This window comes from Molothrus ater (assembly GCF_012460135.2).
Source record: "Molothrus ater isolate BHLD 08-10-18 breed brown headed cowbird chromosome Z unlocalized genomic scaffold, BPBGC_Mater_1.1 matZ_random_MA35, whole genome shotgun sequence".
In the NCBI taxonomy this organism is placed as follows: domain Eukaryota; kingdom Metazoa; phylum Chordata; class Aves; order Passeriformes; family Icteridae; genus Molothrus; species Molothrus ater.
The window spans coordinates 978,150-991,266 of NW_023416471.2; positions in this window are offsets into that span (position 1 = coordinate 978,150).

Here is a 13,117-nt window from a genome sequence, read left to right on the forward strand (position 1 = left end):
TAGATACTTATAGTAATTTTATATGAGCCACAGCACAGACTGGTGAGAAAGCAAAGCAGGTAGAAAGACATCTCAGTAGTTGTTTTGCAGTAATGGGAGTGCCACAGCGCATCAAGACAGATAACGGGCCTGCTTACTGTAGCAAAGGAATAAAGCAATTCATGCAAGTATGGGGGATAGAACACGTTACAGGCATCCCTAATTCTCCTACAGGGCAAGCGATCGTAGAGAGAGCAAATGGTACCTTGAAAAGATATCTGGGTAAATACACAGACATCAGAGAGCTGCAAGAGAGATTGTTAAGGTGTTTATTTGTCTTAAATCACTTGTGTTTTTTTAGGGAAAGTAAAGTACCTGCTGTAATTCACCACTATGTACAGGAAAAAGATGATGTGAAGCAAGATGTATAGGTAAGATACAGAGATCCTAAAACAGGACAATGGCAAGGTCCTGCTAAAGTGTTATATTGAGGCCGCAGATATCTTTGTGTTTCTACCCCTACAGGATCTTTGTGGATACCTGCTAAATAGACCCAAGCAGCTGCATTTGATGAACACCTCAATCAACTGAGTGAAGAAGATCGTCGGTGAGTGGAGACGAGGCTGTTGATCATCCTTTGACCAATACTTCTTAAACTGAAAGGACAGTGTAGTTTTGCCATAGACCAAGTGGTTGATTGGTGCAAATCTGTAAATAAGCTTGCTTTCGGCGCTTTCTACATTTGAATTTAGAGGGCCTAGGATTTTAGCTTGTATTAAGTGTCAAAATAGACATTGTGCTGCATGGATACTGCTTTTTTGCGGGGGTTGTCAGGAAACTAAGTGGGTGCATCAGTCCCAATTACCTGAGTTGTAGTGCAGGAGCTGTGATTTCTATTGGCAGTTCAACTCCTAGCAAAGAGAACTTGAGGCATTTACAGGGTTACCTGGCCTCCAAGGATTACAATTGTATGAATCCCCAGAACAGAAAATTCTTGCATAGTTTAGGTAAGAAACCCAGCACTTAGTCAAAGGCGCTTTAAGGCAATCTCAGTCGTGTATTTTACAGTCTAAGTGTGGTCAGGGTATTCCCCTGTCACAGTCAAGTATAAGTCAGATTTCAGGAGATCAAGATCCCAACGGAGCGTGAGATGATTGTTTGAGAGACCTAAAGAAGTTAAATCTGGGCAGATCAAGAGGGAAAAAGAGAAAAGGAAAGAAGAGCTATTCTTAATGATTTGTGAGAAACATGCTTATTTCCCAAATGTCTAAGTAGTTCAAAGCAGTGCCTGGAAAGATCAGAGTGAGGTGGCAGCCTTATGCTATTACTTTACTAATCTTTGCCCTTTTTGTGGACAGTGCAGACCATCAAGTATAAGCCCCACTTCAGCCCAAGACTAACATCCTAGTCACCCTGGCAAACTTAACTAACCAGGAAGCTATTTGCCTGTCATTATCTTCTCCCAGTAATCCATTTACAACCTGTTTGGTTAGGTTACCAGCGGATCCCTGACCATGCCCCTCACATGTACCCACCTGTAAGACCAACAATGCTAGGGCAAGTGTAGATAATTGAGACCAGTGGGTTTCCTTTTTTCCCATAGCACCACAGGAACCCCAGGAATTGGAGCTGTTAGGTTCAGTGATGGCAGATGCATGTCTTAATTTCAACCATAGAAGCCAGCTGCCAGCCAAGAACCATTCCAAGATTGTAACTTCCAGCATAGCTGTCTACCGTAATGCAACAGCCTGGTGCAATTATACCACAAAGAAAATATCAATCTCATCAAATGACCCTATTCAATTGCCAGCAAAATACTTCCTAATATGTGGGGACCGTGCTTGGCCCGGTATCCCATCAATGCTGCACAGAGGACCATGTAGACAGCTGTCCAATTAGACAGCTGTGTCTACTTACACCCAACACGTCCATGATACTAAACATGAGCTGCCGCCATCGTTGAAATAAATGAATGGCTCATGCATTTGCTGCAGACGGCAAGGATGATGTAAAATTCTGGTCCCCAGAAGCCATAATTGCAGCATCTTTCCTGGCTCCAGGGGTATCAGCCACAGGTGCTCATGCTATTTTAAATAAGTTGAGATGTTGGCTTGCTAAGCAAACCAATGCCACCTCTTTAGCACTTTCTAGTCTTTTGCTTGATGTTGATTCTATTTGACATGCAACGCTTCAAAATAGAGCTGCAATTGATTTCCTTTTACTTGCACAAAGCCATGGTTGTGAAGAATTTGAGGGCATGTGTTGCATGAATCTTTCTGATCATCCACGGTCTGGAAACTTACAGGTAGAATCAGGCTTTGGTATTGATGGATGGCTCAAATCTTTAGGCCTGGGATCATGGTTATGCTCTATTGTTAAGGTCAGCATTATAGTGGGCATTATAGCTTTGTTACTAGTATTAATTTTGCCGTGCTTTTGCATATGCCTACAGAACATGGTGCAAAAGATGATATCTGCTGCATTTAACCAGACCATGCTTGTTCAACAGAAAAACGGGGGAAATGTGGAGAGCTTTGTGGAGGAGAGCTTTGTGGACAGTTGGCTAGCTGAGAAAGGTCACGTCGACATAATACCGTTGGTTAAGTTAGAAGGAGACAAGTCTAGGATTCAGCAGTCAGTGTCCAACCACTGACAAGGACATTGTGTCCTTGGTGCAACAACTGGATAGAGGAGAGGATCTTTTGCCAAAAATATGAGGATAGTTTCAGCAGAATAACCACAAGAATGTAGAAGTAGTAACAACATAACCATAAGAATATAGAAGTAGGCGTGGTTGACTGATAAGTAATTAACCAATAATGAGCTCAGCTTTGCAATATGTATAAGCTTCATTAATACCAATATAAAATATGTGTGAACTATCAATAAAGTTTGAGACTTGCTGATCACGCATATTGTGTGCTGCATTTCTTCTGCCGATTTCCCACAGAGAAGCAAACCACTTTCAAAGATGTTGTATCACAAAGCTGTTAGAAAATATTTTTTTCAATTGGCGATCTTCTATTGTGAAGCAACAATATCTCTTTTGATGTCAAGAAATGGTAAAGAAGAGACTATATTATTCTAGCTTTTAGTGGAGTGTTGCACTGTGTTTTGTTATTAGGTTGGTTTGTTCCACTCCCCCTATGTCTGAAAATGGTTCTGCCCCAGTTCTCCCTTCCCGCCTTTGGAGCTATCTGTCTCCCTGGCTCCACCTCAGTTGACAATGTATCCCCTAAACTCCGCCCCGATTTCCCTGGAAACCCTTGTATCTTTTCTTCTGACCCCTCCCCAGTACCCTGCCAATCACTTTCCATCCCCACCCTTACTGCTAGAATGTTCCAGCAGGGGAGTTTGATGGTTGGCTGAGGAACCGGGGCCCCTCCCCAGAATGTTTCCCGTTGGTGTTGCTCAGGTGTCAATCCCTTGGACCCCACTCCCCACTGTACCCCCATTTGTCCAATGGCTGGCACCTCCCTTGTTCTCCCTACCCTTTAAAACCTGCTGTTATCCCCTCCTCCTTGTCTCCTTCTGCTGGTCCCCCTGGGATTCATTAAAGCCTGGATTAAGCCTCAGCTGGAGTCCGCCCTCTTCTTTCCGCTGGCTGCAGCTTTTACCAGATTCCGTCCTGCACAAGGCGTGCCTACAACCGCAGGCTGGGCATTGCCTTAGGCGCTGTCCCAAAGCCAGCTATCGGGAGAAGTGCCCCCTTGTACTGCTAGCAGTGCTGGTAGCTAGCCGGACATTGACAATTCAGCCGCACTGCTGCAGAGAGAGGGTCCCTTTGGGGACAAATTAGTTAAAAAGACAGGGAAAAGAGAGACTTACCAATCCCGGCGAGGGCCAAAAGAAATCCAGGGGCAGTGGCTTCTGCTGGAGGGACGACTCCTCGGGCACAAGGAGCTGAAGTCCCCAGTCCCCTGGAGTGCCACCCACCAAAAAGGGGTCTGCTCCCACAGGGGTAGTCCGGCGGCCAGTGGCATTAAAAATTCCGTCTGCAAGGTCCGGCGATGTCCTCAGGCCCCATGTTGGGCGCCAGGAACTGCAGCAGTGCGGCTGAATTCTCAACGTCTGGCTAGCTACCAGCACTGCTAGCAGCACGATGGGGCACTTTTCCCGATAGCTGGCTTCGGGATAGCACCTAAGGCAATGCCCAGCTTGCGGCTGTAGGCACGCCTTGTGCGGGACGGAATCTAGGAAAAGCTGCAGCCAGCGGAAAGAAGAGGGTGGGCTCCAGTGGAGACAGTTTCAGATTGAATTAATGCGTACACAGATAACGCAGCACGCTTCTTTCTTGACAGACAATGAAAATGGGTGAAAATAAGAAGAAATTTGAGAAACAGTTCAGAAATGAATCAACTATTTAAAACTAAATATGTGCCTATGTACTTCTGCTAGGCAGGGAAATATATTCTTTTGCCAGTAATCTAACTGTTGCTTTTCTAATACTTTGTAGCCTTTTGAATGGCTCAGATTATGGTTCATAACACCCTAAATTAAAAATAATAGCAAAAGATATGTTTTACAGGTCAAAGGTAATTATTGCAGTCTGCTTTTTCTAGTTTTAACTATTGAGAATGGAAATCCCATATAAAGATAATAAAGGTTCTGTATAATTTTCAAGAGTGATATAAATTGTATAATCAATTCAATAAAAAGATGTTTGTAATAAATTTATTTAATAAACTGAATGAAAAATAGTTTGAATTTTCCTGTATGGTACATTTGTGCTTTCTCTGGACTTGCAGATTCTGGCAGTGAAATTCATTTATATGTAGGTGACAAATTATGTATTCCTGTTATTGATTTGATAGTTATATCGTACTGTAGAGTTCCTGATGCTTGTCTCTCTGATGGCTTTTATGGAAGCATTACTGCTGTTACTGTGTGTGACACACCTGCAAGCATAGGGCTGGGAGAAACTGATGGTTTTACAATGCCAGTCCTCTCTGCTATTCACAGAGTCCAAGCTGAAACGAATATGCTTTTTTAAGACTGTCACCTAGGGACCCTACACTGAAGACATACTTTTACCTCTGTGTAAAGATCCAATGGAGTGCATTATAATTCCTAACAAATGTGTGGCACACATTCCTTGCTTTTTTTCTTAATCTTATTATCTTGAAATATCAAAACCTCTTGCAGAGATGTCAAGAAATGTGTAAGTCAGAGTTTTGTAATGAACATTTCAGTAGATTTAATGGCACACATGATAAGTTTTGAAAACCACCTGAACTCTATTTAAATTATATAAACAATATGCTAATATAAAATCATTTACTCAATTTTTTAATAATTTAGCCATAATCCAATATATATCATGGAATGAGTTGCAAAAAACAATATTCACAGAAAATACAACAACATTAATTAATAGGAATAAATGTGTTTCTGCAATTAATCTCACTTCCCCTAGTTTGGGGCCTTGACAAGTTCAGCCTAGTATTATTCTCTCTCCACTCTGATTATATTCTTGTCATAAAAAGCACATCAATACTTAAACAAACTATTTTTTTTCTTCTTTATTAAGAAGAAAAAAAATCTGAAACCTAGACAGATATCCTTTCTTAATAGGTTTCTCATATCTGTCGCAGTGTAGCCAAGAAAGTACAGAGAGCCATTTAAAACTGGTCAAGTCCATAAAAGAAGTTTTGGTGGGCTGACCTCTACTTGCAGCCAGACAGCCATGCAGCCAGTCTTGTAGTCCTCCTGCTCCCCAGACTGCTGGGAGAAAATAAGATGGAAAAGCCCACGGGTCAAAATAAAGACAGGCAGATCATTCAGCAATTACCATCATGGACAAAACAGACTCAACTTATGAAAAATTTATTTTACTGCCACTTAAAATAGAGTTGAATTGTGAAAAGCAAAAACCGACAAAAAACTGCTCCCTAAACCCCGTTTGTCTCAGGGTGATGATTGTGGTACTTTACTGGTAATAATGTGAAATATGAAAAGTTTTTAAAGCTTTTTTAAACTCTACCTGTTTCCTGTCAATAACATTCTAATAAGAAAACCCATTCAATTCACTGCTTCATTCACAGCTTCTCAAGGAACAGGGGTTGTGGTCAGGCCACAATCAGTTGATCAGTTGTCTCTTTTGCCTTGTCCCCCTCACACTTTGTTACTACAGTTCACTGTGTTTGATCTATTTGTCTTCATTAGCCAAGGACACTAGGTGATGATTAACTGTGCAGTTGTACTTTAGGGTAATGGATAACTGATAATCAGTATCTTTACTGCTCATGATGGCATCCAGTAGTTCATCATGCAAGTATTGACTACAAATACCTCTTTAATGATTTCTAGTTTGTTTTGAAACAACTGGACTTAAAATAATATTTTGTGTTTCAGTGACACTGTTTGCACCAATATAACTGTAAGTATATTGTTATTTGACAAAAACTTCATTTTCAAAAGTTTTCAAAGGTTTGTAAGTTAGTCATGAACACAACATCTAAGGAATTTTAGTATTCATATCCTGAATGTAGTAAAAGAAAATTTTCCTCAAGAAAAGGGCAACATGTTCATTAAAGATTTTAAAACGTGCTAAATCATTACTAAAATTTTGTATGTGTCATAGCTTGGTGCTGGCACAGTGCCACTGCACACATGAAAAAATATTTTTCTCAAATGGCTGCTGTGAGATGTGACCAGAAACAGAGCAGAGCAGGCTCAAGCTTAGAAATAAAGAAAAAAACTTTATTAACCTACACTAAAATTAAAGGAACACAAAAATTCAGAATGAAAACCTTCCAAAACATTCCTCCTCTCCCCACCCTATTTCCACCAAAGCACATTGAGACAAAACCTTGCATTGTAAGTCGTTACCACCTCTCAGATAATCAATTCTCAGTTCATCACAGGAGAAAGGAATCTCTCTTGTACCATAGTCTTCCACAGGAAACACAGTTGAAACCTCTTATGTTTCCATGTCACACACAGCACCACCTGAGAAAATCTACCATCATGACATCCTCCTTCCATGTACAGTGCTTTCACCACTGCACATGGACCAAAACTGCTTATAGGGTTCCTTTTAGGGATGCTTTGCCAAGTACCAAGAAAACCAGAACTTCTCATTTTGGGACAACAGTCTCCCCCCATTTTCACCTCCCGTAGAGCCAAGGATCTTGAGAACAGAGATCTTCTTCCCTGAAGACAGAGGGCACCACGACACCCTCCTCATCTTTCTGTTCACTTCACTCCTGCACATGGTGTCACTGCAGCAGGTCACTCTCACTCCTGCACTGGCAGCCACGGCAGCGGGTCACCCTCTTGGCTCAAGCCATTGCATCTCCCTAAGTGCAGTCTCTGTCTTACAGGAAAATTGGTTCAGTCTATGGCTATACAAGAAAAAGTCCAGCCAAGGCCATTCTATAATCTCTTCCCACCTAGGATCCTTTCCATCTTCTTCTGGTATCTCAGGTCCCAGGCTGTTTCTCTCCTCTTTCAGATCAAGGAGGATTAGTGTTTCGCAAAGTTTTCTTTGTCTAAGAGAGAGCTAAAATCTTGGGCTCTGCTGGCCTCAGGACGGCTTAAGTCTCACCGCAGCCTGCCCGGGACTCCCACGGCTGGCAGCTGCGTGCTGCCAGCACATGATATCAAATTTCAAGGTGGCTCTCTCTCTCTTTCTCTAAGGGGGCTGCCTCTCTACCCCTCTGTCCTGCAGGGGCCAGCCCGGTTCCATTCCCTTTACCCCGCTTCTCTGTCCGGGGCTGCTGACCTACCTCAGCCTACGCCGTATGGCTTCCCCTCCCCCACCCAGCCTGTAGCCCTGAACCCTTCACTGACTAGAACAAAAGGCTTCTCGACGGCGCTCTCTGCTTTTAACGCTCTGTGTTCTCAGAGGCGTGTCCATGTCTTTAGTGGTTACACCAGGTGTCAATATTCAAATCTGACCACTGATTGATTTGGCTATAACTTCCCCAGAAAACTCACTTCCTTGTCAACCTATGGCAATATGTTAAAAAGCAAGACTATATCATATTACAAAGATAACTGAAAAAAGAGTTAAACATGTTTAGCTTGCATTTCAAGAAATTATATCAACATGCAGTTACAAAACAAGCACCCACAATTAATTCTTTTCCCCCCTGACTTGTTCTATGGTTTTCTTACTGCACCAGGGATAGATCCTCAGCAGCTGTAAACTGTCTAATCTCCAATTTCAAGAGATCTGTGAAAGCTTGTAGTAGTGAGGATATGCTGCTGCTCTGTTTCTACATATTTGTGTCTTTCCTAATGTACTCCACAGTCTCAAAGAGAATAGAGAGGAAGTGCTAAGCCTTCCAGCTCACTGGAAACTCACTTTCAAACTGGCATCACTGGCAATTTTTTTAGAAATGCTTTGTCATCAAATAAGCATTATGTATAGCTCCTGGCACTTCAAACCATATTTTTCCACTGATGATGAGATATATTTCTAAATGTTTGCCTTGTTTTCTACACCATTTGTGTCTGAAAACAAATAGCAAAATATGGTAGTATATAGTGTGAGATACCTGCAAAAACTCAATGAAGTCCCAGATAGCACTCTGGGTTCCCATCTTTACGAGTGTATGTTAAGACATTTGTGCAATTTAAAGGAAAGAACAGTTAGATAGAACTGTGCATAAGAACTAGGAAAAAGAGAAAATACAGACTCTGTGATTGTGGTGCAGAAGTTAAGAGACATCAGGATATGAGGATGATGGTAGACTTCCATGAAATACCACTAAAAATTCCAGGCCACTTTGACAGCTATAGAAAACATAACATGGGAACTCTGTATGTAACTCTGAATGTGAAGAAGTTCAAAAAAAGGAAAAAGAGTAAAGGTATGACATTAAGAGTGACATTGTTACATTACACTTCAGCCTAAGGACTGAAAAACCCCAGCCCAAACCCAAAAAGACTGTGTTTTTTCTGCCTTGCATACTGTAGACATGATTTCTTATTTTTGAGTTTTCTTTCATTTGGAAAGCATTATACTAATGGTCACATGAAAAAGCAGAAAAAAAAGTTGAACTTATAGGACACTACTTGGTCAACTGGGTAAATAAGGATTTAGATCCTATTTTGAAAAATAGGATCTAAATCCTGATTTTATTCCTTATATACATATTTACTCTGGACAGTATAATGGTTTGAGGCAAAAAAAAGCCTCTCTATGTTCTACCAGCTATATATACATTTTTGTCACTTTTAAAAGTGCATGAAATGAGTTTTTTTGACTAATAAAAAGGTCTCAAATCTAATGAGTGCATGCAAAAGGAAATATTGTAATGCATTAAAGTGTCAGTAAAACATCATTTGCTGTCACCTACCACAAGATCTCTAATATTTTAATATACCATTGATTTTTTTCACAGTCACTAATCTCAAAAGTCCAGCTTTTATTGTATAGTTTTAGAACTATGTCCCTTTTTGGTAACCTCTGTGTTGCTGTATGAATCTATAAAGTTAATTAACATAGAGGTACTAAGATTTTCAGTATCTTTGATTGTTTCTTTAAATAAATTAGTTGTACATAGAAACAGAGTTAGTCTAAATTCGGGTACCATTTATGGGAATAAGGTTGAAATTCTTTCCTCTAAAAAACAGGTTACTATTATTCCTACTCCCATATCTTTGCCTGAGAGCCCCTTAATTCCAAAATTATAATAATTTGGAGGGAGGGGATTTGCGTTTTCCATTTCAAGGGAGGCTCCTGCCTTCCTTAGCAGACACTTGTCTTTTCAAACCAAAACATTAGATAAATGTTGTCAGTAAAAATTCCAGGATCTTTGTGTGTAATGAACCAAAGAAATAAGAGCCTGGAGAAGAAATCTGGAACATGAAGCCTGTGAGTTTAAATGAAAATATGAGACAAGATGGATGGGTGTTGGGTGAAGTTTTTTGTGTGTCATGGTTGTGTCTATGCAATTGGCTCTGACTGTGCCATTAATGCTTCCTGGTGCTGGCCCATGTTCATCTGGACTAATACAGAATCAGAATGCTTCTTGGCATGAATTCAGCCTGTACCATCCAAAGCCCTCCCCAATACCCTCCCTGGGTATAATTTGGCAGTTAAAATGCTCTCAATTACTAGAATAGATAAGGATGTGCTGCTTTGGCATGCTCCTTCTGGCATGGCTCTACAATCATCCCAGGAGGCTGTCTGGCATTTCCCAGGGCCTTCCAGGTGCACCTTTGGCATCATGCTCTACAAATGCCATTCTTATGAAGGACTGTGATGTAATGTGCAGATTTTTCACAGTTGGAAAGCAAAAAGCAGAGTCATGGTATTGAGGAGGCCAGGAGATGACCACCCTCTTTATAGTCTGCAAGAAACTGAGTGAGAAATGGAATTCAGGTCTGGCTAGATCCTTCTTCTTCATCCATCACTGCCTAGGCCAAGACTGGCTTGCCTCCCTTTCCAAGCCTGATGATCAGACACTTCCTCTAAATAAGACAGGGTACATGTGTGCCTGTACCCCTTTGGGGGGTTGGTGTCTTAAACTGGGAAACCTTCCCAAACCCTGCCATGGGGCATGGTTTTATGATGTTATTGTGGTCTGAAAGTCAGTTGTCTGCTAAGGGAGGCAGAAGCCTCCCTTGGAATGAAAAAATGTAAACCCCCTCCCTCCGAATTATTATAATTTTGAAATTAAGGGGCTCTCAGACAAAGACATGAGAATAGGGATAACAGTTCTTTACTAGTATGTATAACAAGGCAAACAAACAACAATGACTATGGCACAGACAACAACCAGAATCAGAAGCCGGTGACGGCGCCCTTCTCGGTCGCAGCCACTTTCCCATTTGGGGCAATTCCGGTCACCGCCGGCAGGGGCGCTGGGTGGTGGCTCCCGCTGAGACGGGAAGGGATGGAAGAGAGGAGAGGCTTCGCTTCACAAACCCCCTGGGGCAGTCGATCCCGGTGCCCCAGCAGGACACCGAGGAGCACCAAGCTGGAACAGCAGGAATCTCGGGCTGGTGGACGAGATGTGGCAGGGACTCCTGAGCCGTGGCTGGAACCGTGGGATGTCTCGGCAGGCCGGGGGTGCGGGGCTAACGCGTAGCGAAAACTCGGAGCAGTGCCAAACAAGCAGCGGGGCGGGGGCAGCGGCAGCTCGGCTCCCAGCAGGGCAGAGAGGGGTGAGCCCGAGATCCCAGGCAGACGGGGATAGATCCCTCTTTTAGTGAGGTGGGTGTTAGAAGGTCCCAGTTCAGTGGCTGCTCTTACAAGCAAAGGCTCACCTCACGGCAGAAGAAACAGCTCTGGGCTGGGCTCTGGCGGCAGCAATGAATTCCCTTCGAAGCCAAGCAGCGGCTCCAACCATCCTCCCCTAAAAGCCAAGAGCGAGGGAGAGCTAGCAGCTGTCCCAGCCCTGCCCCAGTCTCGCAGCACCTCTGCCCCTCTGAGAGAAACCAGAGGAGTGCCACCAGACCTCCTCTCCCCAAGGCCTGGTCACCTCTCCACCGTCTCAAGCTCTCAGCCACCAGTGCTTGCCAGCAACTCAGTGGGAAAAATTCCACGAGTAAAAAGGCACAGAAGTAAAGAAACCCAACCCCCAATGGATGTTTTCTCCTCCAGAGGACTACTCCAGGCCCAGATTTAGAAACTGAGAGATGGTCTTATCCTTTTTCTGCTTTTATCATTAATGCCATATATCCTTGTGGCACAGTCTGTCTCAATCAGAGTAAAAATTGTGTTCTTTACTCTTAGTCCTATTTTGGAATCTGATCAATGGAGACACTGAATTTCTGGAACAGCCAACATTATGGATTGTAATTTATGAGAGGGAGAGGCTGTTAACAGAGTCTTAAAGAAGTCTCCCTTGGGGACTTTTGCATTACTGACAGCATCAGATAAGAGAATTTCTTTTAGAAAACATCCACAGGAGGGCTCCATCTCCTGCCTGGGTATGAAGGGGTTTTTCCTATTAAAGGGGATAGCAAAGGAGGCTTGAGTATGCAAGGCATCTAATTGAAAACCAAGAGCAACAAGGACTTTGCAAAGTTACATTTGGATGTATAGCAGCAATATTTGATATGGTGCACCAAACAGAGGTGACAAACCTTGATAAGGCGTGGCACAATCAATTCCACTGATTGATGAATGGAAAAAGATATTTGCTTTTACAAATAAACTTTAGGTTTGCTGATAAATGAAATTAGACATTGAAAGATGAAAGAAACAATGGGGAAGAAAAACCCCTAAATTCCATAAGAATTAAAAATTAAAAGGGAGGGTTATACATTAGAGAGGAAATCTTTGGTATCAGGTCTGTACCTCTCAAGTATCTCAGCCAATGGGGAAAGAGAGAAGGGAAATGCGGCTGGGAAATTAGGATGAAAAGAGTCTGCATCCTCTAAAAATTTGAGAGACTGCAGGGGAATGCCCCATGGCCTCTTCCTTTATTCGAATAAAGTAAATGGACTCCTTTGTCTCCTTTTTGGACATAAACCTCTGATGTTTGTGGATTAATTTTCCTAACACCATGTACATAATTTATTAGGTGTAGAAGTGAAAGAGGAGTCTCTCTTCTGAGAAGAAGGGGACATGACTTCAGGAAGAGAAAGGGGCTGCACAGTGGGCGTTTCTGGCATTCTGGAGGAGCAAGTGATGAGAAGGTGCCAGCTTTGGTCCTATCACATCACTTCAGACTCAGTGGGCATCTTGCATGTGATCACTCTCTTTTATATATTGTTGTTAGTAGTATTGTTGATGCTACTGTTTGTTTTCAGTAAATGGTTAACCCGTAAATTCTGCCCCTTGTCTGTGTCACTGAGGGTGTGGGGGAAGGGGAGTGGCTGCATGGGGCTTAATTTCCAGCTTGATTTAAATCACAAAACTGAGTAAAAAGATTGAGGTGTATTTATCATAGATCTGTTTTCAACTGGATTTGTTATTTTGAGAGGAAGTTCAGTAGCATAGATATGGGCTGTTCCACATTATTAGGTTCTTATGACCAGCAGCCATTCTTTCTGTGTATAATTAAAAGTTTTAAGGCCTGGGCTCTTTGTTCTTTTTCTGTCTTAGAAGTCAAGCTCACTGCTGGGCTGCATTGTAAATGTCTCTGTGCTGTTGTTTATGTTTCTGGTAGAAGAATTCACCCTTTGTAACTTCGCAACTTTGCAGAGTGCAGCAGACTGTGATGATCACTGTGGC